This window comes from Heterocephalus glaber, unplaced genomic scaffold (genome assembly GCF_053883595.1).
Source record: "Heterocephalus glaber isolate CG9 unplaced genomic scaffold, H.glaber_assembly_v1.0 deba00001724, whole genome shotgun sequence".
Lineage (NCBI taxonomy): Eukaryota > Metazoa > Chordata > Mammalia > Rodentia > Bathyergidae > Heterocephalus > Heterocephalus glaber.
The window spans coordinates 8,720,871-8,747,942 of record NW_028258435.1 but is presented as its reverse complement, the minus strand read 5'-3'; the positions used below and the strand labels follow the sequence as shown (position 1 = coordinate 8,747,942).

At 44.1% G+C, this 27,072-nt stretch overlaps 1 long non-coding RNA gene across 1 annotated transcript; it reads right to left on the bottom strand.

Annotated features, from left to right (window-relative positions):
• Positions 1–1,349: 1,349 nt before the first annotated feature.
• On the bottom strand, positions 1,350–3,855 carry LOC147821648 (uncharacterized). The gene is made up of 3 exons (XR_015446735.1): positions 3,023–3,855; positions 2,619–2,697; positions 1,350–1,711 (listed from the first exon to the last, which is right to left on the bottom strand). It is a non-coding gene; the product is annotated as an uncharacterized LOC147821648 (long non-coding RNA).
• Between the last annotated feature and the right edge of the window lie 23,217 nt (positions 3,856–27,072).

Genomic DNA, 27,072 nt, shown 5'->3' with positions numbered 1-27,072 from the left:
CAGGATTCAGGAAGTTTCCTGTGTTGTTTTAAACAAAATTACCAACTTCTACAGGGAATCGGGAATCCTTTAGAAAGTACAGCTAGGGTAGAAGCATGTTATTTAAAATGGGTCTCTGAAGCTCAGCACTGCATTTACCTTACAAATGCTGCTGAAAATGTTAAATATTCTATTACACGATGTCCTCTTTAGGATTTGAGTACCATATATAGTCTTGCTTCTCTTGGATGGAAAAGAGAGAACATTTTGCTTTATTTATTTTTATGGATCTGTGAATTTTATAACTGTTCTTTTTTTTCCTTTCTCTGTGTTAATTTCTAGGATGTCAAAAGTCAATTTTGCAATTTAGGTGGGGCTAGTTTAAGGAAACTTATAGGGAAAAATGTAAAGACGATCTATCCTCAAGTCTCTTGGCTGAGTCTGGTTGGAAGAAAACAGACCCCCCAAACAGCCAACAGCCAGGGAGGAAGCCGGCTGCAGCTGGTCAGCGGTGCTGAGTGGGTCCAGGTGTTGGCATGGGCGTCTCACCATTCAGGGTGGCCCATCCTTAGTCCTGCACCCCATCTCCAGACTCAGGTGTTCCTGATTTTCATCTCTAATAGTTCCAAGCGACCTGGTCCTTTCTTTTTCTGGAATCTGGCACTCTGAGCCGGACAGAGGCGATACGGGCACAGCTTCTCTGAGTGCCTCAAGTCTCCTTGTAAATTCGATTATGAAACATGGGTCTATGTTTCTCTGGAGGCCAGGTCTACTTCCTAATGATCCAGCATAATTTCTAAGTTTAAAAATTGTCTGTTTCAGGGAAATGGAGTCTAACAATTGGGAGCAATTATTTATTTCTTTCCTAGGTACCTTTTCTCACTGACACTACTCGCAGGAAACAATAAGGGTCTCCTTGGACCTTGATGACTGAGGGAGGGACCGTGTCACTGAAATGGAAAGATCTTCCAAGAAAAATGCTAAATTTAAGATTACAGGAGGAATAAACTGTTCTACAATTCTCATAAGTTTTCTGTCACTTTAGTGCCAAATATCCAATGTGATTTCTCAAATCATTATTGTCCATGTTGCCTGGTATATTTTCATCTGGGTAAAGGTAAGTTTTTATCAGTATGCAACTCACTGCCCAGCATACTGTAACTATACCTAAAATGTTTGTTAGAAAATAGACCTTGGATGTGTCCCTTTGCCACTTTTAGCTTTCTGGAGACAGGCAATTCTCTTACTTGTACTTGAAAACGAGGCCATGTGAGAGAGACATTTCGGACCTAACCTATGTGAGCCAGAGAATTTGCAGGGTCAGTAGCTATGATCTATAAATGAGTGGATGAGACATTGAGAGTCAAGAAGGAGTTTTATTTAATCAAAAAAACTTTACAATTAAAGAAAACAAATGAGTTCCTCAAAGTCACACAACTAAATTCTGGCCAAAACCAGAGCCCCCAGTCAGAGATCCAACCCCAGATCTGCCCTTCAGTAGCTCTGGGCATGAAATTCTTCCCAACAGCAGCTCAGAGGTTCTGATTGTAGGGTTCCGAATCTATTTCAGTAGACACGAGCTGTACAGTGAAGCACGTGCCTGACACCAGTGATCCATGTCCATCCCAAGGTCACATTGTTCTCCAGGTCACCAGACTCGGTGTACTGGTCCCTTGTCCCCTGATGGGCCACTGCACAACCATCTCCACATCTGATTCTTGCAGTGAACAAACTTTTGGGAAGGAAAGTAATGTGAAATTTGATAATGGGAGCAGGTGGCCTTGACTCTAATTTCTTGAAAGAGAAGTAAGACAGTAGCTTTCTCCTGGAATTCATACCCAAGGGCACTCTAAGATAAGATCATCGGAAAACCTGATTGCTTCCTCTCCTTAATCAGTTTATTAAAAGCCCCTCTTCTGTCCCCATACCACAAAACCACTTGGCATATATCACACTTGGTTTTGATAACAGCCCTCTTATTTCTTGATTTTTTTCCCTCTAAACATCACTTCCTTGTCAGGATGCAACCTTCATTTCCTCAGGGAATTATTCTTCTCAGAATTACTTGTGTTCATTGGGCCCAAGAGTCAAAGGGTGTCACTGTTTAGAAGGAAGTGTCCATAGCCAGAAGTGCCCAGGCCTGTAATCCCAGCACTCAAGGAGGCTGAGGCAGGAGGATTGCAAATTTAAGCCCAGCCTGGGTAACTTACTAAGACCCAGCCTCAAAATTAAAAATACAGGACCAGGGATGTAGCTTAGCAGTGCCTCACCTGTCTGGCAAGCACAAGGTCCTGTGTTTGATTCCCAATACCACCCCCAAATTAAAAATACAATATCAAAAAGTTCTACAGATGTAGCTCAGTGCAAAGGCTCTGGGCTTAAGCCCCAGTACCACCACAAAATCAAGATTGTCCTTCTCTTCCTTACCCAAAATGATTAGATACGTGACCCAAGCTTTGAAGCTCACTGCTCACTATATGTTGGACTTTCTTTAATGGACATTCTCACTCTTCTCAACTCTAGCTGTCTGACTGTTTTAAAGATTAGTAAGCCAGTCAATTTCGGCCCTCCAGGTCTCGCTTTGTGTAAGGTGTCCAGACTGGGACTAACCAGGAAACTGGATCCCCCTCATTACCAACCTGGAGAGCCTGACGTCTGCTGGTGGTGCTTCCTGACTCGCTTCTGCCACTGAGTTCTTGGCGATAACAGCTCTGGCTTCTGTGTGGAAGGGGATCTTAGCATAATATTTCAAGATTACCTCAAAAGTATACCTTCAGCTCTGCTGTGTTCATCTCACAGTATTGTCAGATGAAATGAAACGTCTGAGAATGACAATGTCTGCATAGGATATCAAACGACTCCATAATAATCGCTATCAATCGATTGTTAGTGGCTCATATCAGCTTTATCTGTGATATATAATATATTTTATATATAATATATGTTATCATGCTACCTATAAATACAAAGACATAAAAGTGCTGATCTCTGGTAGTAAGTACTTTACAGACACTCAGTAAGAACAAGCAGAGAAATAACTCACATTTTTAAATGTCTTTCTTCCCATGACTTTCAGGATGCATATTTCGGACACAGGAGCTCTCAGCAGACCCTGCTGCTCCAGGAGCCCTAAGGCTAACCGCTGGTCCTGTCACGAGGCTCTGCCTTTGTCTGCTGGTTCATTCCACTCTGTGGCCTTCTCTCGCCCCTTCCTCTTCCGAGCTGAGTTATTTCAATCTCTCAGAAACCTGACGTCCTTCCGTGTCTGGTCATCAGGAAGCCCGTCCCTCGGGCTCTCATGGTTGGCCCTCTCCCTCCTTTCCCTTGGCCTCCCACTGGGATGCGTCCTTTGGTCCTCCTTGAAGTTCAGCGTCTTCCCACTGGCCACAGCATGCAGCCTGCTCTTACCCGGGACCTCCCAGTCATCAGAAGGGACTGAAAAGCACTAGGGGGACACACACAGCACCCTAATCCTCCACGTGTCCCCCACAGCCTCTGCACCTCAGCAAGTGCCACATGAACCCTGGACTGAACCCAGAGAAAAGGGTGAAGAGACCCAGCATCCCATGACTCTGCTGTCTTTAAATGAAGCACCCGCGATGTGGCAGCTTTCCATTTTACCTTCCTTTCAGGAAATCTATGGCGGGGCACTTATTTTCTCTCATTAAATTAGTTCTGCCACATTGAGCAATTCTATAGTATTTGGATATTTCTCCTTCAGAATATACCTGGAGGTGATCAAACTAGGGGAGCGTTTAGAGCTGACAGCACTTTGTCTCTCCTCTGCTGGCTGCTCTCAGGCCTCCGCACATCCCGCCCCTGAGCCCTTCCTGAGACACAAATGTGCCACACTGATAAAACAGGGTGTTTTCCAAGTAGACCAAAAGGGGTGTTTTTGCTGCCCAAGAAATATTATGGCACAGTAAAAAACATAAACCCAGGCAGATATGCCATAGCAAACCAGATTTGCTAGTTTTTGCTTACATGCTACATGTTTTACAACATAGCTAATTTGAGCTACATCTTTTTTTGTTTTGCTTCTAGTCCATGTTTTAATCTTACCTCAGAATTAATATATGAATCTCTGCAGTGTTTATCTCAGTGTTGCTAAATGAAATAAAGCATCTGAGAATGATGTGACTTCCCAATATATATAATATGAATATATAAATAAATTTATATTTATAATTAATTACTGCATATTTCCTGTATATATTATATGAATATATAAATAAATTTATAATTATAATTATAATTTTATATTTATAATTACTGCATATTTGCAGTAAGTTATCATATAAGTTATCAGACTAGCAATGAATAGAAAGATTTAAAAGTGCATTTTTATATGGCCATAATCTCAGCATTCTAGGAGGCCAAGGCACAAGGTCACAAGTTTGAGCCCAGCCTGGGCAACTTAGTGAGACCATGTCTAAAAGTAAAAATAAAATATAAAAAGGGCTGAGGATGTAGCACTGTGCAATGGCCCTGGGTTCAATACCCAGTACAAACAAACAAAGTTGTTCTCTGCACTTGCTCTTAAGTAATTGGCAGACAATTTCAAAGGAATCCACTTGAGAAATACATTATCAGAGAATTATCATGTATAGTGAGATGCAGAGCTGGTGCAGACATATCAGAAAAGTTCAGAACACAGGAGCACTATTTACGATGCTTTGGCAAGAAAGCAGAATTATAATTCCTGGTCTTGAAAACTGAATGGAACTATTTTTTAAAGATTTAATATATGGAATTGCAGGGTGTCCTCCAAGATTCCTGCTCTCTAGCATCTTCATCCTGCATGGTCTATCTCCTCGAGTATAGAGGGGCTTTGATTAAGAGGGAACAAGGCAAGCCAGGCAAGGTGGTGCACACCTGTCATCCCAGCACTCTGGGAGGCTGAGGCAGGAGGATCACAAGTACAAGCCCATCCTAGGCAACTTAACAAGACCTTGCCTCAAAATAAAAAATAAGAGAAGGCCAGGGATGTAGATCACCGCAAAAGCCCTGAGTTCAATCCTCAGTATGGCAAAGAAAGGAGAAGAAGAAGGAGAGGAAGAGGAGGAGGAGGATGGGGAGGAGGAGGAGGAACATCATTTGCACCATTAGGCTTTCTTCTAAGCAGAAGTGAAGGGATCTTGCAAATGTCATTCGAGTTCAAGTCAGCTGGGACCTTAAACTGGAGGTGGTCCTGGGTGGCATCAAGTGGAGCCCTTGAGTGTGGGACTGGCCTCTCCTTCAAGAGCGATGCCAACAAGGCAAACAGCCTGAGTTCCCAGCCACGGAGAAGGCATCTGCTCAACCCGGCAAGGCTGGAGGCAGCATTTTCCCATAAACCTTCTGTGGAGAGAGCATCTGTGCTGAGACTGTGAGCACAGCTTCCAGAGACCCCGAGCTGAGAAGGCCAGGGGAGCCAGGCACGGGTTCGTGGCCACGGGAGCTGCTAATGACTGCATCCCTGAGTTGGTAGTGACTGGCACTGCAGCTGTAGGAGTCCAGCTCCTCTGCCATTCCCCAGTGCACTCCGGTAGGCTACCTGTGTGTTCCCAGCTGCTCAGCGGCAGAGAGAAGGAGTAGTGCTCTTCACACCCTGAAGAACGAGTTTTGGCCATGAGAAAGATGGCAGAAGGTCCCTGGCCTGGAGGAGACACTGCAGAACATGACACAGATTTGCCGCTGTCCCTGAGCATCATGACTCCTCTGTGGAAGGGCTGCCCAGCTCACATTCTAGTCCTTCCAGCTCAGCCCTGGGACTCCTGAGGCTGAGCCAGTTCCTGGAGGAGGCAGGATCAGAGCCCCAGTCTTCTGTTCCCAGGCAGGAGTCCCAACACCATCTCCACCTCCACTGAGTTGAGGAAGGATCCTGTTGATGGAAACAATCCTTATCTCAATCCTGTGGCTTCTTACGTTTTAAAAGAACAAGATGAAAAATTACCTTGTGTTCCCTGCTTATATCACATTGGTGGTTGCTTTTTCATGATAAATTAGTAATAACTCTCAGGCACATTTGGCAAGCCAAAGAAAAATGGATTTGTTACGAGGCATTGAATAAACATCATCTTCTGGATGAATCTCTCCCATCCTCCACCAGCTCCCAGAAAGTAGAAGTTTATTGACGTTTGTACTGCAAGCTACGTCTGAGTGATTGCTTCATCTATTATGCAATGCTACTCTTTGTCCTGCTCATTCTCTGTTTCCGTAGCCCAAAGACTTATTGGAATCCGTTGTTTCAAACTCATAAAATATACATGACTGAGGGGGGGGGGATTATTGTACCACAAATTCCTGCAGTCTTTTGAAGCTGCATCTTGATTATTTGTTGAAATTCATTTCATTTTTCTATCATTATCCCAATGCACACTAAGCCCCACCACAGAGCGTAAATGTACAATCTGCTCAGTGAGGCAGTTTATAATAAGCTAGCATGAAACAATGCTTTCCATGTTACGGTTTATTGATTTCTTTTTTGTTTCTTTTTTTTTAAAGAAACTAGAGCCATAAAGCAGAAAGTTTGTTTGAAAGTATGCATTCTAAAATGAACCTTTCTCTAAAGCAATCCCGTCTAAGATTTAATTAAACTGTCCTGTCTTTATCAATAAAGGATCTACATTCCACACAGTAGACATTTTTAGCAGGAAGATTTATGACACAGGAGGAACTGTAGAGTTGAGAAGAAAATGCCGAGAAGTTGGAGACTGGAGCTGATGTCTGGAAGTTGGCTTCCATTGCTCAGCTAGATTGGGCTCCTGGTTCTGCCCTGGGGCACAACCCTTGTGTAAAAATGACACAAAGGGTCCCATGCCTTTGCCAGAGATGAGGAGCGGATGAGAAGGTAGGGCTTTGTTTCACCTCAGTCCAGGTTACTACACGTGCTGACCTCCCTCCCTGAGGGCCACACCACTCTAGCGTTCGGTGTCCACTGCAGGCTGGTAATAGCTTCTCACCCCAAGTTCTGCTTCACTCTTAGTATGTCCCTTAAACACTCCCTATGTCTTTGTACAAAGTCCTCCTTTGAACCATCCCCAATAGGAAACATTTTAGGCCAATTCCCTGCTTGCACAGACCTGTTCTTGAACTCTTACTACTCAAGTGTGTCATTCACCTTCCTTGTGGATGCAACCTCTTATTCCCTCTTCTAAAACTAAAGGGAAATTATTCCTGCTCACATTGAGCCCAGTAGTACGTAAAATGTGAAAATATGCGGCTAAATGCTTTTAAAGATTTAACATTTTCATTCAAGGCTGAGTTGGTGCAAGACACTAGAAAGGCACTATGTAAGAATGCAAAAATAGATCAGCCATGCTCTCTACAATCCCATAACTATAATAGGAAGGCTATGGAAAAAACCAAAACTGAGAGCAACAAGAAGAGAATGTGCTAGTTTAGTGCAGCTCAGAATTGAGGGAAAAGGAATAGTGGAAGTGTCCTGAGAGGGTGCCAATTGAAGGGGCTCTCAAAGAGGTCCTGGTATTTGACACAGAAATGGTCATGCTAACTGAGGAACAGAGAGCCAGTTGGAGAGCAGAGTGAGAGACAGGGCCTGGCTGTCACCAAACAGGTTCCAAGTTCCAGCAAAACAAGTTCCAACCCAGGGGCCACTTTCCAATGTGCCTGTTCTGGTAGTAGGCCAAGGCCACGGCTTGGGCCCAGCATGTATGACCCCCAGGGTTGCCAAAACCAGAGCATTTATGTGGAGTGCTGGGTCCGAGTCTGCACCCCACTCTAGGTCATTGTTGTTTCTGGGAGGCATCCCTGGAGCTCCGAGAGGCCCAGTGGTCCCCAGCTGTCTCTGTGACAGAGCTACTCACCCACCTGCATCTTTCTTGCAAAGAGTCAGGACCCACTGCCCTCATGGTGCAAAATCTGCCATTCTGAGCTCCTAGGCTCTCACTTGAGAGTCAGCTTCAAGAACAGGAGTTAGCATCCCTTCTTTTAGACACGGTAGACTCTCTGCATTGGCCGATATGGTCATGGAGGCTACGTCATGTTGCCATCAGAACATGATTTCAGCACCTTCATCCAGCACAGCTCAGTCCATGGAAGCACATTCTAAATCAGTCTTGGCATGGAGAATGGACAACCTCATAGGCAGGCAGGGGAAAGCAGGTTTCCAGTCAGCATCAGATTCCTGGGGCTTCCAACCCTGCAATAGGTAAGAGTCCCTGTCTTAGGCTCTTTCTCATCAGCAGGACAAAATGTCAGGTATCCACAATGTAAAGGAGGAGAGATGTATTTTGGCTCAAGGATTTCAGAGGGTTCAGTTCATAACCTGGTGGCTCAAAGGCAGGAAGGGCTCCTTGCAAGGGTCTGGAGGAGGAGAGCTGCTCACGTCATGGAGGCCAGAAGCAGAAAGAAGGGATGAGCTGAGAAGGGCCAGGAGCTCTTCCAGGTCACACCCTTAGTAGCTTTCCTCTTCTGATCAGACCCTACCTCATAACAGTGGACTTAGGTACGGGTTCTTTGGTTGATTAATCCACCAATGAGTATGGAATCCCCAAGATCTAATCACCCCCAAAGCCCCACTTCTGAACACCTGAGCCTCTTGAGATACATTCTAGGTCTAAACCACAACAGTCACCTGACCACAATACGGGTCCCCTGGGCACGTAAGAGCACTCTCTCATTTTAGAAATCCAAAGCTGTGGACAGGAGCATGTGAGGCAGGCTTGACTTTGAAATGGAGCTCTCCACGTAGCTGCTGAGAGAACTTGGGTGTTGAAGGTCAAGTTTTCTCACCCATAAACGATGAGACCAATATCTAGCTAAGAAGGCCTGTATTAGTCAAGTTTCTCCAGAGACACAGTTGGTAGGATATGAAGACAGATGGAAGGGTTTTTCAGTGGTTGGCTATGATTACAGAGAACGAGGGAAGAGAGCAGTGCAGCTCAGCCCAAGGTGAGGGTCTTGGATACAAGGAAGTTGATGGTGTAACTGCTGTCCAAAGCCAAAGGGTTAGAAACCACAGGTGGGAGTTGAGGAGGGAACACAAGTCCCAGACTCTGAAGGTACCTTTGCGATGTCCAAGGGCAAGACAAGAAAGAGTGTCCCAGCTCCCCAGTCGTTGGTTGAGAGCAGATATTATGTAAGGCAAGTGTCAATGGTTTCAGGAAACCCCCCCACAGACACTGAGAAATAATGTTTACTATCTAAGTATCCCTTAGTGCAGTCTACCTTACTCCGAATTAGCCATCTTGGAGTGAATCTGGAGAGCAAATGAGAGAAAGGACTAAGAAAAGTCTAGCGTGGCAGAAGATTTTCTTGTGCTCTTTCTTTCTTTCTTTTTTTCCTTTTTTTTTTTTTTTTTGCTAAAATCATTTTATTGGTACATTTTAGGTATACAATACATTTACATTTATCATTGGGTGCTTGTACCTGTACACGATCCATCTTGGTTCTTATTTTTTCCCATTCCCAGTCCTCCCTTCACCCTCTCCACCCTTCCCTATTTACAAAGACTTTGTTTCCATTTTTTCCTTTTCTCATAATTTTTCTTTTCCCTTATTGCCCTCTCTTTCAAACTGCTTCCAGTGATGTATAAGGTGGTTACAGGGGTCAGATCATTTCCAGATATGTTCTCACATGCAGAAAGTATCTGACTCAGATGGAATCAGATGATCACTGGTTCATGGGTTGCATTGCTCATGGTTCTCTAGAGGAGCAGAACCAATGGGAAATGCACAATATGTGTCAGCATGCGTGCACGGTGTGTGTTTGTGAGAGGATTTACTAGAGGCTGGATATCAGAGAGTCCACAGTGCCCATATGTGAGCTGGAAAGCGAGAGAATCCAGGAGCTTCTCCATCCAAGAAGCTAGAAGTCTCAGAAATCTTCAGTGCCAGCCCATGGCTGAAGGCTGGGAAGAACCCAGAGAGTCGCTGTGTCTGCACTGAGGGACCGAAGAAGCTGGGATTTGATGTCTGCAGGCAATGACAGCAAGAACACAGTGAGCACCTGTGTTCTCAGGCAGAGTGAGCCAGCCATGGGTGGCTTCCTCTGCCTCCCTCTGTTGCTCCATCTGGGTGGAGCCGCCCACCCTCAGGACAGGCTGACCCTTTCAACTTGCTGACCTACCTGCCAATGCCCAGGGGAACATTGGCATCTCTTGGTCCAATCCGGTCAACAGTTGAGAGAAGCCATTACATTTATTTACCTGCACATTCTGTGGCTACTCACGGCTATTCATAAGTCCTCTTAGCCATCTTCAAAATGGGCAGCAGCATTTGTACCATGTCCTGGGGATCCATAGCACAGAGACAAACCTGAGAATCCCCTTCTCCCAGCCTGCCATTAAGATGCCCTTCTCCATACTTTATCTCCATCATCAGCCCTTGGCACCTAGATTTTATCTTACCTCTCTGTAGTCAGCAATTTTGACCTTGAGTGAAAGTAGAACTTACTGAATCAACACTGGAAGATATTTATCATGTACCTCTCTCTTCCCTAGTGGAATTCATTAATTTCAAACTCTGTGTGGCTCCCTTATGCTTCCCTCTTCTCTCTCTTCTTCCTCCTCTCCTTCTCTTTCCCTCTCCTGCCTCCCCCTTTCCCTCTCTCCTCCTCCATAATTTCTGGTAGAGCACCCTGGATTTAATAGGCTCAAATTCTATTCATAAAAACTTGATTTTCAAACAAAAGAATGGGATTTTCCTGCTAGTATGAGGAAACTGGCCACGGGTTTGAAAAAAATATATAAATATGAACTGTCTCAAATGGTTGTTTATTCTCTCAAGTTAGTGGTTCCTCTTTTCTAGGCCATTTTTGCAATTACTGCTTATAATCCATTTAAAAGTGCCTACTTATTTCATAGCTTTAGCTTTACTTTAAGCCTGAGGTGGTACCTTTTCCTTAAAAAGCAGGCAGGTAGGTGTGATGGCATCCCAGCACCCCGGGAGACCGAAACAGGAGGATCACAAGTTCAAGTCCACCCCAGGCAATTTAGCATCTTATTGAGACTCTGTCTCAGAAAAAAAAATTAAAAACAAAAGAAAACAAGAAAAAAACCCCTAAAGGGCTGTAAATGTAGCTTAGTGTGAAGGCCATGGGTTCAAAAGAAAATATATATTAGAAAGCAATACAAAAAGATGAATCCAAGGCTGGGGATTTAGCTCAGTGGTTCCGCCGCCTGCTTTGCCAGCGCAAGGATCCGAGTTCAATCCCCGATACCAAAAAAAAAAAAAAAGATGAATCCATTTGTTGGGAAAATTATTTAAAACATCGAACTTCAGTCTTGGGCAGTTCTGAGACCCCTGGATCCCTCCTTCCCGCTTCCTCCCATTTATTAACATCCTGAGATGAGATGGCCACGTGGTTTGGTTTGGCTACTTTAAGAAGTTCCTATTCAAGCAGCAAATGGAAGATAGGTTAAAACTGACTGCTCAGGCAGCCCTAGGTTTCATCTGTTAAAATGAACAAATGTGAACCTTTTGTGGAGTAGAAACTGAGTTGACTCTTATGCTTTTCGGGATGAGATTTTTTTTCTGGGAAATTGCCCCAGGGAAGGACAATTAGGGAACAGCCACATTTCTGCTTTGCCTGCTGCAGGCAGTCAGCTTAGGCCCTCAAGCTCTTTCTCCTGGGTCGGCACAGCAGAGGCTGGGAAATCCAGGTGGACCCCATGATTTGAGTCCTTCAGCTACCTCCCCACGCGCCAGCCCAGCAGAAATATGTGCGGTTTCCGAAAAGTACCCCGAACTTGCACATATGGTTTCAACGTCCTGAAATATTTCTGTATCCTTTGTTCGACTCTTTCCTGCTTGATCTTGCAGATAATGTGGAGGAGAACATTCCGGCACGGCAGCCTCCCTCCTTCCCGCCTGTCCTCAGGATGCCTGGCATCTTCTGTTGCTTTGTCACCGCCTGTCTGTGTTTAAATTTGCCTCTGTCCAACTGGACTGTGAACTCGAGAAGCCAGCAAGTGAGACTCTTCCTTCTTCATCTTCAAGGGAAAATTTTTGTCGTTTTTATTTTTAATCATAAAGTGCACCTAACATAAAATTTCCCATCTGAAGCATTTTCAAGTGTACAGTAATAGATTCCAATTGTTGTAGGACCAGTCTCCAGAGCTTTTTTTTTTTTTTTTTTTTGTCATCTTGCAATACTAAAACTTGGAACTCATTTAAAAAAAAAAACCTCTGCAACCTCCCTTCTTGTCAGCCCCTGGAAGCATCATTCTGTTTTCTGAGTCTATGAATTTGACTCTGCTAAGGACCACATCTAAGTGGAATTGTACAATGTATCTCCCATGTGCCTGGGTTATTTTTACCTGCCGCAATATCCACAAGTCTCATTGCTACTGTAACATGTATCAGAATGTTCTCTTTTTTTATTTTTATAAAATAGGGTCTCTCTATGTAGTTCAGGCTGGCCTTGAGCTCACTGTATAGTCCAGAACGACCTCCAACACACATCAACTCTCCTGCCTCAGCCTCCTGAGTGCTGGGATTACAAGCATGCACCACTACACCTGGCCAGAATGTTCTTCCTTTGTAAGGTGAATATAGATGTCTCACATTTTGTATATTCAGTCATCAGTTAATAAACTTTTGACACGCTTCCAATTTGGGCTGTTGTGAATAATGTTACTATAAAATGCTTCAAAACACCAATTTTAATTCTTTTGGATACATATCCAGAAAAACAATTGCCCACTCACCTAGTAAATCTTTCTTTTTTTTTGTAAGGAAATGCCAGAAGGTTTTTCCATAGCACATGTAGAATCTTACGTTCCCACCCAACGTTGTCCTGTTTTCATAAATCTTTGCCAACACTTGTTATTTTCTGTGTTTTGGCAGCAGCGGGACTAATGGTTGTAAAGTGATGTCTCTGACACCTTTTTGATGAATAATAAACTGGATACAAAGAAGCGAGTTTTCAGATTCCCATGTGGTGATTGTTGAGTGGACCCTTTCAACAGGCAGAGGTGACTAAGCTCTCTGGCCAGGGATGGCTCTTCATTTCCTCAGAGTTTTTGACTCTTGGGCCTCATGTCCCAGAGGTCCAGGTTGCCATGGATTCCCATGTGACCCACAAAGCTATTCTTGTCTCCCAGGTGAGCTTGCACCCCTGGACTGGCTGTGTCCCCCTGATTGCCTGCAGTAGTCAGTGCTCAGAGATGAGGCCTGGGGAGTGAGTAGGGTGGGAGGAGCCCAGGAAGATGAGTCCTTGTGGTGGGGTGGGTGGCCTTGAAGAAGACCTTGGTGCCTGCTCTCCTCACCCCTGACACCGAGAGAAGGTGCCCGGGGATTCAGGGAGAGCCAGAACTCTACGGCGCCAGCACCTCGCCTTGGACTTCCTCCTGCAGCGTTCTGAGAAACAAATGGGTCCTGGAGCCTCTGCCCATGTCCTGTGTGTGGCAGTCCCAGCTGACTAAGGTGAGACCAAGTTTGGGGCCAGGAGCAGGGTTTCCCGAGGATAGGGCACCACCGACTTACCATCCTGCTCTCCTGGGGCCTTTCTGAGTGTATGGGGTCGGGAAGACGACGCCTTAATTGGTTGATTGATAGCCACATGGTTGATTTCCACCTTCAAGTGGATGCCACACAACCCTGATTCACACCGTGTGTACCTCCAATGGCCAGCTGCCACCGCAAGACCAGCAGGTGTGGCTGGTTCACTGCCAGCCCTCTCAGACGTGACACAGATTACTGCCAGGAAGCCAAGGTCAAAAGCCAGACCCAGCTTTGGGTAAGGCCAGATCTTTACTGCACAGGGAAAGTTGCAGGAGGCTGGGGGAAGGAGCACATTGAGGGAAGATAGAATGAAGCTGAGCTGCAGCTCAGCCAGCTGCCAGCTACAAAATCCCAGATTGGTTGCCTAGGGTCCCTGAATCTCCATTTCCTTCCCTATGAGATGAGGGGAATGGTGAGATGTAATGCGAATTTAAATTATAAACTAATTTTAAGCATTTACTGTTATTGTGCTCTGATTCAGATCTGAAATGCACACCCTGAGTCTTGTATGTTGAGAAATGGGACTTTGGAGGGTGACTGGATCCTGAGGTGCTGTGCTCATTGGTGGGTTGATTATTCATGAGCTCATGTGCTGGTGGGTCTGCCCAGGGTGGGTCACCTGGAAGGGCACACTCCTGTCCCTCGCTCCTCTCTACTTCCTGGCAGCCATGGGGCGAAAGTCTTCTGTCCACCCAGGCCCTTCCACCAGGCTGCTTCTGCCTTAGAGCCGGCCAACCATGGAGTGAACCCTCTGAAACCCAAATAAATCATCTGTTCTCCTTCAAGTTGTGAGTGTTGAGCATTTAATCTAAGCAATGAGAAAGTGACTCATATACATCCTTATTAACACTAAGCAGGTGACGAATAAATAACAGTGTGTGACCTTTCTTTCTTTCTTTCTTCTGCTTTCTATTCTTTCAGGGGGATTCAGAGGCAACAGAAACTTTCCTTTGTGGGGAACAGCCTCTGTCTCCAGTGGAATGCTTGCAGTAGGACAGATTCTTTTTCTCAAACACACAATAATCTAATCCCCAATGGCATGTTACTGATTTAACAGGGGAGAGTCAAAATGAAACACTCAAGACTATGGTTCCCGTGGCAACTACCCAGGTCACAGAAGAGGAAGAGAGGGGTCGGGGAGTCTGCCATCTTGTCCCTTGTCCTCCCTTGCAGTTATACCAAGGGCTGTCCACGCCCTCTCAGAGGGGAATCTGCTACCTGGTGGAAGTGGTACTTCAGGGATGGTACTGGCTTCCAATGGGGAGTACGAAGGGCTCTGCTTTCCTGTGGAGAAACCCAGCAGGGCCATTGGTCACTGCTGACATTGATGGCTTTTCCCCAGTCACAGGATTGGGATGACCAGCTTTCAAAGTGCCGAAGCTCAGTTTGGGCAGTGTGGGGTTTCTTCAATGAGATGGAAGTGGAAATACACTGCTGTTGAAGGCCACCCCTAATCTGAGTTATGAAAAGTAATCAGGATACTTCCACACCAACAGTTAGGATATGCCACTAGGCTAGATACAGAGAGAATAATTACTTCCCGGAGTCATGTGTTCACAAAACAGGCACAAAATAAATCTAACTATGATCTTTGGATAGTTGGTAAAAACAAAAGCAGGTATACAAATATTTTAAATCTAAAAAGAGAAGTCAGAACATTACTGAGCTCACATGGCTATCTACAAATGGCCAGAGTCAGCCAACATATCCAATGTGGGAAGAGGCTCAGTCCCAGACTTTTAATGTGTCCGGCTCTGTCACAGGTCACAGTGACTGTGTTCATAGCAGCCTGACACTACACACATTGCCGATGGGTGTGCCCATGTCCTATCAGCTTGTCCCATAGGCCTGGCTCTGTGGCAGCTGCCATCCTCAAAAGAAGAAATAGTGAGTTGTGTGCAATAAGTTATTTTGAGAGGAAGCAACCACATTCACATACCTGTTATTACTTATAGCTACTATTGTCCTGATTTATTATTAGTTTTAATTACTAATCTCTAATTTATAAGTTACACTTTTTATAAGTATTATGATGGTTAATTACAATGTGTCAGCCTTCATGGAGTGAGAAATGCCCCGCGGATGTGGAAAGCCTAGTTCTGGGTGTGTCTGCCCATGACTGACATGCAGGCCAGCCAATTGAAGGGGTATGACCCACCCCGGATGTGGGTAGCATCAACCAATAAGCTTGTATGTACCCTAGGTGGACTAAGAGAACGAGGAAGTGTTCCTGTTTTGAGCAGCTTCAGTCTTCTAGAGCAGTGCTTATTGCTGCTTTGAACTTTGCACCTTTGTCTCTAGGTCTCCAGTTTCTTCAGCTTCCAATGCAGTCTCCCAACAGCGATTCTCCAGGAAGGTCCCAGGCCTTCAACCTTGGACTTGCACTGCATCCTCGATTCCCTTTGTTCTGCATTCGCCAGCTTCTGGACTGAGCAGCTCCTGGATCCTCCAGCTCTCCCACCCACAACCAGCAGTGGCACTGTGGACTCCCCCACTTCTATCCTGTGAGCTACTTGATCAATCCCCTTGCAGAATTAAACATGTAATTTCTGTCGATTCTGTTTCTCTAAATGATACAGGTATGTATCTACAGAGAAGACACAGTACATACAGCAGTCACCACTGGGACCCGGTGGGGGCTGGGATCACACCCCACATAGGACTATTGTATTCTCATTCTATGGCTGCTATAACAAAGTACTGTGGGCTAGGTCTCTTGAGCAACATAAATTCTTTTCTATCAATCCTAGAAGATAAAAGCCTGAAACTAGGGTGCTAATAGAGGTGTGGCCACTCTCCCAGCTGCTGAAAGCTTTCCTGGATTTGTGAATGTGTAGTTCAAATCACAGCTTTCACTGTTACATGGCCAGCTTATCCTCTTGTCTGCTCATTATCTTCGCTCTGTGTGTGGCAGTGTCCAACTTTTCCCACCTTTAAGGACACTTAAAGGACACTATATTCCACTTAGAAGCCCACATTGCTACAACACTTTTCCAACACTAAGACACAATAACTAACACCCACAACTTAAAGGAAGAGAGGTTTAATTTGGCTCACAGTTTCAGAGGATTTAGTCCATGGTCAGCTGCTCCAAGGCAGAAACTGTCATAGCAGAGGGGCCTGGCAGACGAGAGCAGCTTACCCCATGGCACCCAGGAAGCAGAGAGAGAAGGGAGAAACTGGAGACAAGGACGCGCCCTTCCAGGTCACACCCCAGGGACCTCTTCCAAGCAGGTCCCACCTCCTACAGCACATTTAGCCCCAAACTCATCCATGATGGATCCACTGATGAGTATAGAGCCTCAAAATCCAGTTACCTTCTGAAGGTCCTATTCTGAACCAGAGGAGTTAGGGGACGTTTTAGATCTAAACTATAGCAAGTATAATCTCCTTTTAACTAAACTATTTCCGCAGTGTGATGCTGTGTCTAAGCATGGTCACATTCTAAGACCCTGCTGATTAGGACTTCCACATCTGTCTGAAAATATTTTTCAGCCCATAACATTAACCCCTCCTCTGGCAAGGACAAGATAATTTGTACTTGTTTTCAGTACTTATGTAACTTGGAGACTTAATCTATTAGTAGTAAAATAATCTTGTTAGCTCATTTATTTTCATCCACTCGTCTTTCCTTGGTCCCCTCAACAGAGTATGGTGAAATGGATGTGATGGTGCAAGCCTACAAACCAGAACTCTGGGAGGCTGAGGCAGGAGGTTTACAAATTTGAGCTCAGCCCAAGCAACACAGTAAGATCTTGTCTCAAACATATAAAAAAATTTTAAATGATGTAGCTCAATGTGAAAGCCTTGGGATTTGAAGCTGCAGCCAGAACTTTGGGAAGCCCCTGGCTCTAGTGGCCTTTGTGCCCTTGCACAAGCAGATCTCTCAGGGGCAGTGACAAGAAGCACAGGCAGTCATACATGCATGCACACACACATGCACTCACACACACACATACTGTGCCACATGGCTTTGCACACAAGTGGAGAGCAGGAATATCTTCAAGCATATGGAAGGCAGGGAGATGGAGAGGTGCACTGGGAGCCAGGACACAGCAAAGAGCTTTGGCAGCGTGGGAGAGGACAGAAATAACCTGTGCAGCACCACTAGTGATGAGCTGCGACAGACAAGTGACAGGACAGGGATCTGGGCTCGCATGCTGGACAGGCTGTGGCTCCAGATGGCAAGAAGAAGAAGAAGAAGAAGAAGAAGAAGAAGAAGGAGAGGGAGAGGGAGAGGGAGAGGGAGAGGGAGAGGGAGAGGGAGAGGGAGAGGGAGAGGGAGAGGGAGAGGGAGAGGGAGAGGGAGAGGGAGAGGGAGAGGAGAGGGAGAGGGAGAGGGAGAGGGAGAGGGAGAGGGAGAGGGAGAGGGAGAGGGAGAGGGAGAGGGAGAGGGAGAGGGAGAGGGAGAGGGAGAGGGAGAGGGAGAGGGAGAGGGAGAGGGAGAGGGAGAGGGAGAGGGAGAGGGAGAGGGAGAGGGAGAAGAAAAGGAATCACAAACAACAACAACAACAACAGTTCTACTCAGTTTGAGCATTTATGAAGTTCTCTGTAATTGTTGCTCCCTTCTGAGAATCCAGCTGAACAGAGGTGAGGGGCAGACTCCCCAGGGACACCAGCTTTGCCAAAGCTGGTGGCAGAGCATGTGCACAGCCTGGCCAGCTTCGGAGGCAGGTGGGGAGGAAGCTCTCGCTGTGGGACCCAGGCAACAGACTGTCAGAACTCGAGGCTTGGACTGTTTCTCCCTCAAGATACAGGAGCTTTGAGCTGTGCAGCCCGGACAGCTGGGCTGAGCGAGGCTCGTCTCCTGCCGTGGTCAGCACTTCCTTTGGAGACACTGTTTGCAGGGCATCCTGGCTCGCTTTCCCACGCTGCTGGCACTGAGTCAGGATGTACATGGCACAGAGACCAGGAAGCAAGAGTGGGAAAGCAAAGTGGATGTTTCTAAAATATGCTCTGCAAGGCAGAAGCTCTCAGGGGCTGTCCACTCCCTTGCCTGAAGTTCCTGAGTGTGTGTGAAATGTGAGAAGTGTGCATGGGGGTGGATAATCAGGGAGACTATTGTGACTCGAGGGAGGTGGCTGGGTCCTCCCATCCCTGACCTCACAGCACACCAGGTCCCTTCTGCTGGAAAGAGAATACCCAGAAGCATGCACAAAGGTGGTGGCTGCTATCAGCACCGTGGACAGCTGCCCATCTCTCAAACACCACACTTGGGTGTCTCCTAACAGCCAGGACCCTGCTCCTTCAATCCATGACAGGGCACAGCTCATTCCCCAGCGTGAATCCCAACTGATACTAAAGCAAGAATTCGAGTCCTCTTTCCTTCCCCGATCTCCAAGGAAACACATTCATCTCTGGGACTTCCAAAGGGAGGGAAAGAAATCAGCTCTGTCGCTGCAAGGCAGGCATCCCCTGGTCATTAGCTGAGCTCCACTCCAGGGCCATTTGGAAGTGGAAGGCAAACATACTTCCCACATGCTGTTTCCCTTAACCCAATACATGGAACACATTTTCTAACTATTTCACCTGAACTTATATACAATTGTAGTGTTTCTAGTAAATCTGAGGGGAATTGGTAGCCACAGGGCCTCTGGGGATCTGTAGAAACAGAAAAAGTGGGATATCAAGGGGTATAGGGAAAAATATGATGAATGTTTAAGTTTTTAAAAATTTATTACTGTAAAATACATGTTGCCATGAATCCTTCTCAAGACCATACCTCTCACTTTGAACCCACTCATCCCACCATCCTTGTCAGTTTCTCCAGCAGCTCTGGAGTCCTCTTTCCTGAGAGTTTTTAGCTGCACTGTCCTGGCTGCCTCCATGTCCTGAATGGATTCAAAATGTCTCCCTTTCATGGTCGTTGTGACTTTGGGGAAGAGCCAGGAGTCACACGGTGTCAGATCCAGTGACTAAGATGGATGAGGACACAGAGTCATGTTTTTAGGAGCTGTTGGATGAGCCTCAGCATCAGTATTTATGGTATTTTTTATCACACCTGGTAAAAACAGCGAGGAAAGAGGACTCCAGAGATGCTGCAGGAAGTGGCAAGAAGGATAGGATGAGTGTGTTCAAAGTGAGGGGGAGGATTTGAGGGGATGGATGGCAAGGTGTTTTTGTTTTGTTTTGTTTTTACTGTAACAGATCTTTAACAAACAGAAAGAATTTTTATCAGCCCTTGTAAACTGTTGCTGTCTTGCGTCTTGACTGCGACCTTGCTCAATAGCTTGCTATCTCTGTGCCTCCATTGCCTCAGCTTCAACATGGAACCTCAAATGACTACACGGGTGAAAGTTTTTGACCTGATTAAAATACTGCCTACTTGTGATACAGATATGCACATTCATTTCCAGGGTGCATTTATCACAGAATATTCTTCAGTAGTATAAAATTACTATAGACTTCCAATAATGACACTTTGAATTCTAACAAAAATTCAAGTTCCTCAAAGACATTATTTCCTTTCTTTTCCTTTCTTTCCTTTTCCTTCCTTTCCTTTTCTTTTCTATTCCTTTTCCTTTTCCCCCTTTTTATTCTTTCATCACTGAGAATTGAACCTCGTGTTTTTGCACCGAGCTCCACCCCTGACTTTTTTCTGTTATTTTATTTTAACACAAGGTCTTGTAATGTTGCTAAGTTCCCCATGCTGGGCTTGAACTTGCAATCCTCCTGCTTCAACTTCCCAGAGTGCTGGCATGATAGCTGTGTGCCACTACCTGGCTAAAGGAACTTTTTTCTGTATTTCTGAAGATTTTTGAGCAATGTGGGCTGGGGACAAAGCAGGCACTTGAGAAGCAAAGGGGTGTCCTGACCAACAGCCCTTGGCAGGAAACACACTGTACCCAGAACAGCGCTGGGGACCTGGGAAGGCATTCCTGCTGCCAGGAAGATGCAGGGCAAGCTTGAGCATGGTCACTTCCAGTCAGGGGCTGGTCCATCAGTATGCAAGAGCCAGAAGTGCTTGTGCAGAACATGTGCTACCAGGCCCTTCTGGGCTTTCACTAGGAAGCAACACAGGTGGCAGAGCCTGACCCTTCCTCTCAGGTAAGTATGAAACAAATCACCACCTCCCCAAGCCTCAGCCCCTCTTTCACCTAAAAACACAATGTCTGAGATTTCAGGAGAGACACTGCAAATGTCAAACACATTCTAGATGCTGTCACCTAAAGGGCTGTGGACCACAGTGCAGTCTCATACACAGTGCTAAGACCACGAGCCAAATCCTTCAGTGGCTGCTGGCTCTTTCACCTGTCCTTTTTTTTTTCCAGTACTGTGGATAAACCTAGGTCCTTGGTGCTGAGTTACATTCCCCAGGCCTTTAAAAAGAATTTTAATTTTGAGACAGGTTCTCACTAAGTCACTAAGTTGCCCAGGCTGAGCTTGAACCAAAGGATCAGCAGGCTTGCAGCCTAGAGCTCTGCTGCTCAAAACCCTCTCCAGGGGAGGTCAAAGCAGTTGAAATCTTAGCAGGTGCAGGTCCCCCAGATGGTGGTTTGCTGATAGCCCACAGGTGGAGGCTCATCAGTTTCTGCATCAGCAGGAGACTGATGTGATCTGGAACTCATTCAAAGGCAGTAGAGGTCTGCAGGGGGTGACCCAGGACCACACAGGGAACCCCGGGCTCCGCAGCACCCTAAACCAGGCCTCTGGCCCTCATTCACTGCCTTCTGTTGTATGTGCTACCAGGCACCGAGTGGAGCACATTCATGGGGAAAACCCAACCCCCAGGAGTCACTTCCTGGCCTCATGGCTAATTAAAAGTTCACATGCAGCTGGAGAGTTGGCATTGAGCTGCTAAAGCTGTTGACATTTGTCCAGATTAAAAATAATCCACCATTCGTTGTATCAGAGATCATCCTGATGATTCTGTTCCTGAAAGTGATTTGAGCTTTGTGCTCCCTGTTGCTAGACTGGCAGTGTTTTGGCCCAAAGCGCAACTCAGCAAACAATGCAATTGGAACAGATTGGAATTGAGAGGCAGCTTCTCTTTTAGACTCCTTCTGTTTCTTCTTTATTCTCTTTCTCTCTCTTTCCTTCTTTCCTTCAGTATTGTACCAGTCAGCTTCCCAGTCACTGGGACAAAAATACCTGGCATCCACAACTTAAAGGAGGAGAGGTTCTTTTGGCTCACAATTTCTAGTGGGTTCAGTCCATGGCGAGCTGGCTCCAAGGTAGAAACAGCACAGAGTAAGGGTCTGGTGGGGCAAAGCTGCTGACATCATGGTGGCCAGGAAGCAGAGAGAGAAGGGAGGAGCTGGGGACAAGAATACACCCTGCCAGGTCTCCCCCACTGGGACCTTCTCCAACCAGGGCCATCTCCCATGGCACATTCACCCATGAGCTCATCCATGGATGGATCCACTGATGAGCACAATGTCCCAGGACCCCATCTTCTTCCAAACACATGAGACCTTTGGGGGACACTTTAGATGGGTATGTTACAGTCAGGGGAACTCAGGCTCTGCCAAAACTCAGGGTGGTGCCCTATGAAAGTGTAGGTGTACATATAGGCTCATTCACCAATTTAGTCTTCAAGGCTGTAGGTCAACTGGACGCTGAGCATGCACAGAGCACCCTACCAGGCACAGGAGACCCAAGGGAGAGGGTCTGTTTGGGCCAGACTCTAGAAATGGGATTTGACCCAATACTGACCTGAAATCCCAGAAGAGCCAAGGTGCTTGAAAAGAGAATTGAGCACAAGAAGGTCTCATAAGGTTATTACCAATCTGGGCACTGCTTTGTAGGGAGTGACAGTGGCTTTAGGTTGTCCATGGTGCATCTCTGGACAGGATGGACAGAAACCTGTGCCTAGGAGGTGTTCTATGGAGAGAATGGAGAGAGGCTTGGTTTGCCACACCAAAGCCTGTTTTGGAATATGCTCACCATTGTGAGGCACTGTCAAGATGGAAAAAGTCCAATTGTGGTGTTTGGAGGTGGAGCCTTTGGCAGGCAATCAGGAGTAGATCAGGTCCTCACGTTGGAGCTCCTTGATTGAATCCTGCTTACTTCCTAAGTGTCCAAAGGAGACTCACACAGACCAACCAGAAAAGCACTGTTTGCAACTGTGATTGGCTGCTCTGCTTCACGTGGATGCAGCCTTCTTTAATCCCTGGCCTGTTTACTCTGTCATAGTAAAGAGAACTCACCACCGCTGTTGAGCCCATGCAAAGAGTGATGCATTCTTACAAGTTTGTGACTCAAAAAGCGATTCTGAAGATTGTTAAGTTTCCCAAGAGATGCATTCCAGGAAGTCTTCTTGTGTTCATACTCCCTTTGCCCTTGACCATTTTGCTACTAAGAAATCCACAAGCTGGATAATAAGTTTCTCAAGATTTCAAGTTCATAATTAGAACTTCTGACATTCCAACATCCTCCAACTTTAAGAATATTTCTTGTAGTTCCTCTCCATTGCCAAGAATGGGATTCTTTAAGTAATGGAAGGAAAGACACGGGGAGAAGCTGTTTCTGTTGTATTTCAGGATTTTAGCATTAATCCCATGTCAAATATTTTAAGGCACCAGTTTCCTACACTAGATGTGACTGAGATAGCACCATGCAGCAGTTTGTTGTTATGCTGCTGAAAGTTGGTCCAGACCTTTGTGGAATCCACAGAAGTCTCCCCAGAGGAAAATGGTGCTTGGATTCCTGAAGTAGAAATAGATTTGGACAAGGAGGCACCAAAATTCGCTAACAACAAGAGTGACAATATGAGGCATGGAAGGATGAATGAATGGGTGCATGGATGGATGGATAGATGGATGGACCCATGGATCCATGGATCCATGGATGGACGGATGCATGGATGTATGGGGACAGTGTACTCCTGGAACATCATCAAATAGACCTGTGTCTTGAGTAATAAAGAAGACAGGATGAGAGGTACATACACAAGACATGCATATGGGAAAAACCTTATCACAGAGCTTGTCATCATTCAGTCTGATTCAATTTATTACGCTGTGGTGCTAGGTATTCTGTGAACCAAACATGTAGACAGAGAAAGATTTTTCACTGTGCTTTCAACTTTCATTTTCCTGATTAACTTATGAACTTGGGAATTCTTCTCATTGGTGGCTAGTTATTCTTCCTTACTTTTCTGTAAAATCTGCTCTTGCTATCACTTGCCCACTTCTTGTCATTGAATGATTGATTTTAAATTGTCTCTTGTATGTTTTATTAACTGTGTAGCATAGATGTTCTCCTGATCTGGAACTTGAGTCTCATTTCATTTGTAGTTATTTCCCAGAGATACAAGTTTTCTTGTTTCTTCTTGTATTTTCTTCCTCCTCTTTCCTTTCTACTTCAATACACATCTATATTTCTTATCTTGATTGCTTGTTTCTGGAGAGTGTTATTTTTAAAACTGTCACCAACCCCCAAATTTATAAAACATTACTCTATATAGTCTTATCATATTTTTTGTTTGGCTTTCATATACAAACCTTAAGACAAGTTACATTTTATAGCATAAAGCAGAAATCTGATTTTGCAATAGAGTTAAATGTTTTCCTTGGTATCATTTATTAATTTTTTGACCATTGATTTGTTTCTGGATTGGTTCTGTTTTCTATTTTGCTGATTATTATGTGTTCCTGCACAAACATCACCTTTATAGAGTAGTATCTCTATGCATGAAAATAAGTTATCTTTTCAAGGATTAAATCTTCTCCAATATTTTTCAGTATTTCAGAAAATTTTTTCATTGTAAAAGTTTATTTATCATTTATTCATTTTTTAGTGCTGGTGATTGAATCCAGGGCCTCACATGCCTAATCACATGCTCTATTGTTAAGTCCTATTTATTCTGCACTACATTTATTTCTAAGTATTTTATTTTCCTCCTTTCCCATGGTATATCAGTGTGGCAGCAAAGTACAACTGACCCTTAGATAATGCTCTTAAATCCTTCAATCCTGCTAAGCTCTTATAATAATACTGGCTTATATATAAATAAGTTTGGATGTTCTCTATAGAAAATTCACATAAGCAAACAATGGGAATTTCACTTTTAACTTTCTAGTCCACAAATATTTTTGCTCATGTGATTTCTCTAGCTAGAATATTCACTATAACCTCAATTAGAAGAATAATGATAAGCATCCTGTCTTTTTCTGAGTTCAGAGGGAATTATTTAACCTTTCCTCACTTAGTAAAATACTCTTAACATATTGAAGAAGTTCACTTCTCTTCCAATTTTGCTAATCATTTTTATCCTAAGTGGATGGCAAATGTTAAGTAAATTTTTTGCATATGTTTAGATTTTTTTTTCTGTTTCAATGCATTAATATTGTAAATTGTACTAATAGAATTTAAATGTTGAACTAAATCATGCATTCCTGGAATAAATCAAACGTGTTCATTTTTCTATATAAGATTAGCTTTGTCAATGCTCTGTTTAGATTTTTTTATGTGTATCCAAATTAAAGTCATCTTTCAATATTTGTTTCTTATACTAACTTTACCTAGATTTGGAGTTAAGATTAACTGTCATTACAAAATGAGTCGGGAAATTTCCCCTATCCTCTATGAGCTATGATTGCAAGTTTTGGTTCCTAAGATATTAGATTGCTCATAAAACTAACTAGGCTAGTGCTTCCCTCTTGTAGATGCTTTTAGCTATCAATCCATTTCCTTTTTTCATTTTTTCTCAAATATTTTTATTTGTACACATTTGCGATGCACAGTACATACTTCACTGTGGGGACTGGTACGTGTACCTTACAGGCTGCACCTTGATCCTTTTTGCTTGCCTTCCGTACTCTCCCTCCCATCTGCCCTCATCCTCAGATCCCCTTGTCATCCCTTCACAGAACCAACACTTTAATTCACTGATCTTCTCTATTGTTTTAGTCTCAATTTCATTAATTTCTGCTCTTTAGAATTTCTTTCCTTCTATTAGTTTCAGATTTGGATTTTCTTGTCTTTTCAGGAACTTGAGCTGCAGCATTAAGTTATTTATTTGGGACTGCTCTATTCTTTTTCTTTTTCAAATTCTTTTATTGGTACATTTTAGGTATACAATACATTTACGTTTATCATTGGGTATTTGTACCTGTACATGATATTCTTGGTTCTTATTTTTCCCCCATTACCTGTGTGCCCTTCACCCCCTCCACCCTTCCCTATTTACAAAGACTTCATTTCCATTTTTTTTCTTTTCTCATACTTTTTCCTTTCCCTTGGGAATTGATAATTCCCAAATTATCAATTATTCATTTTAATCATTTTAGTCCTTATTTACACTTTCAGTTTCTCACACTAGAGAAACTATTTGGTATTTACACGTGTGTGTCCTATTTATTTCACTTAAGAGTATGGCCTCAATGTGCATCCATTTAGGTATAAATGTCTCTAGTTTCTCATTTTTTATGGCTGAGTAGTACTCCATTTTATAAAAAAACCACATCTTCTTTATCCAGTTTCCAGTTGATGGGCACTTGGGCTGTTTCCAAGCTTTCACTATTACAAACTGCTGCTATAACCATGGATGCACATATATCGCTGTGGTAAGATTCTTCTAATTCTTTTGGGAAGATACCCAGCAGGGGAATAGCTGGGTCAAATGGGACCCAACTTGAAACTATACTACAAAGCTACTGCGATAAATCCATTTCCTTTAATGTTTAGGAAACTGCTCATTTGTCTTCGTTTTTATTCAGTACTCCTTGGAAAGTTATTTCTCTTTAGTATAACTTCTGTCTTGTCTAATTTTTCTCCAAATTTATTGGAGTAATGCAATAGTAGTCAAAATAGTCTCATATATTTTTAGTCTCTTCTACCTCCTTAGTAATGTTCTTTTCTATTCCTAATATTGTGTTAACTTTCTTCTTTGCCCATTAAATCTTTTTTTTTGGTACCAGGGATCGAACTTGGGTGCTTGCACTTGCGAGGCAGGTGGCAGAACTACTGAGCTAAATCCCTGGCCTTTTGCCCATTAAATCTTATAGAGAGTTATCAATGTTATTACTATTAAAAAGAATTTATAACATTACTGATGAAGTCATTAAACTTTGTTTTCTCTTGCATCATTTCTGGTCATTTCTTTATTATGTCTCTCCTTTTATCTATTTATTATTCATTCTGTGCTTCATTCCCTACTTCATACTTTTAAGTCTATCTCTTTATTTTTCAGCCTTTCTATTTAAAATTTAATTGCAGTGATGCCTCAGTTGTCCAATGGCTCCAATCTCAAACTTTCCACTACTAGAACAGCAAAGTTCAAAAACTAAAAATAAATAAGTAAAAATTTAAAAAAAAACAACTCTGAACAGTGTTCATACCTTTGCTCCATATTTGAACCAAATATCTGACTTGGAAAAACCGGTATGGGTGGAGAGTGAGTCACTTGTTGCAAGATGCTTCAGCCCAGGTAAAGTTTTAGTGAGAAAAGGTAAAAAAGACCAAGAGAAAAGACCCTAGAAAATGCACTGCCAGTAGTACGTTTCTCCTCCTTCTCCAGTTTCTCTCTAGCTTCCAGGATGCCAGGAAGCCTCTCAGTCAAGGCAAAGTACAAAAAAAATTCTAAATTTAATTTACTCTATTGTGTTTTGATATTTAATGTACTTTACTTATTGAGTTTAGATATTTTAGGGAATATTTCCACAACCTAAGACTGTTAACTTTGTGTTAAGATCCTGAACAA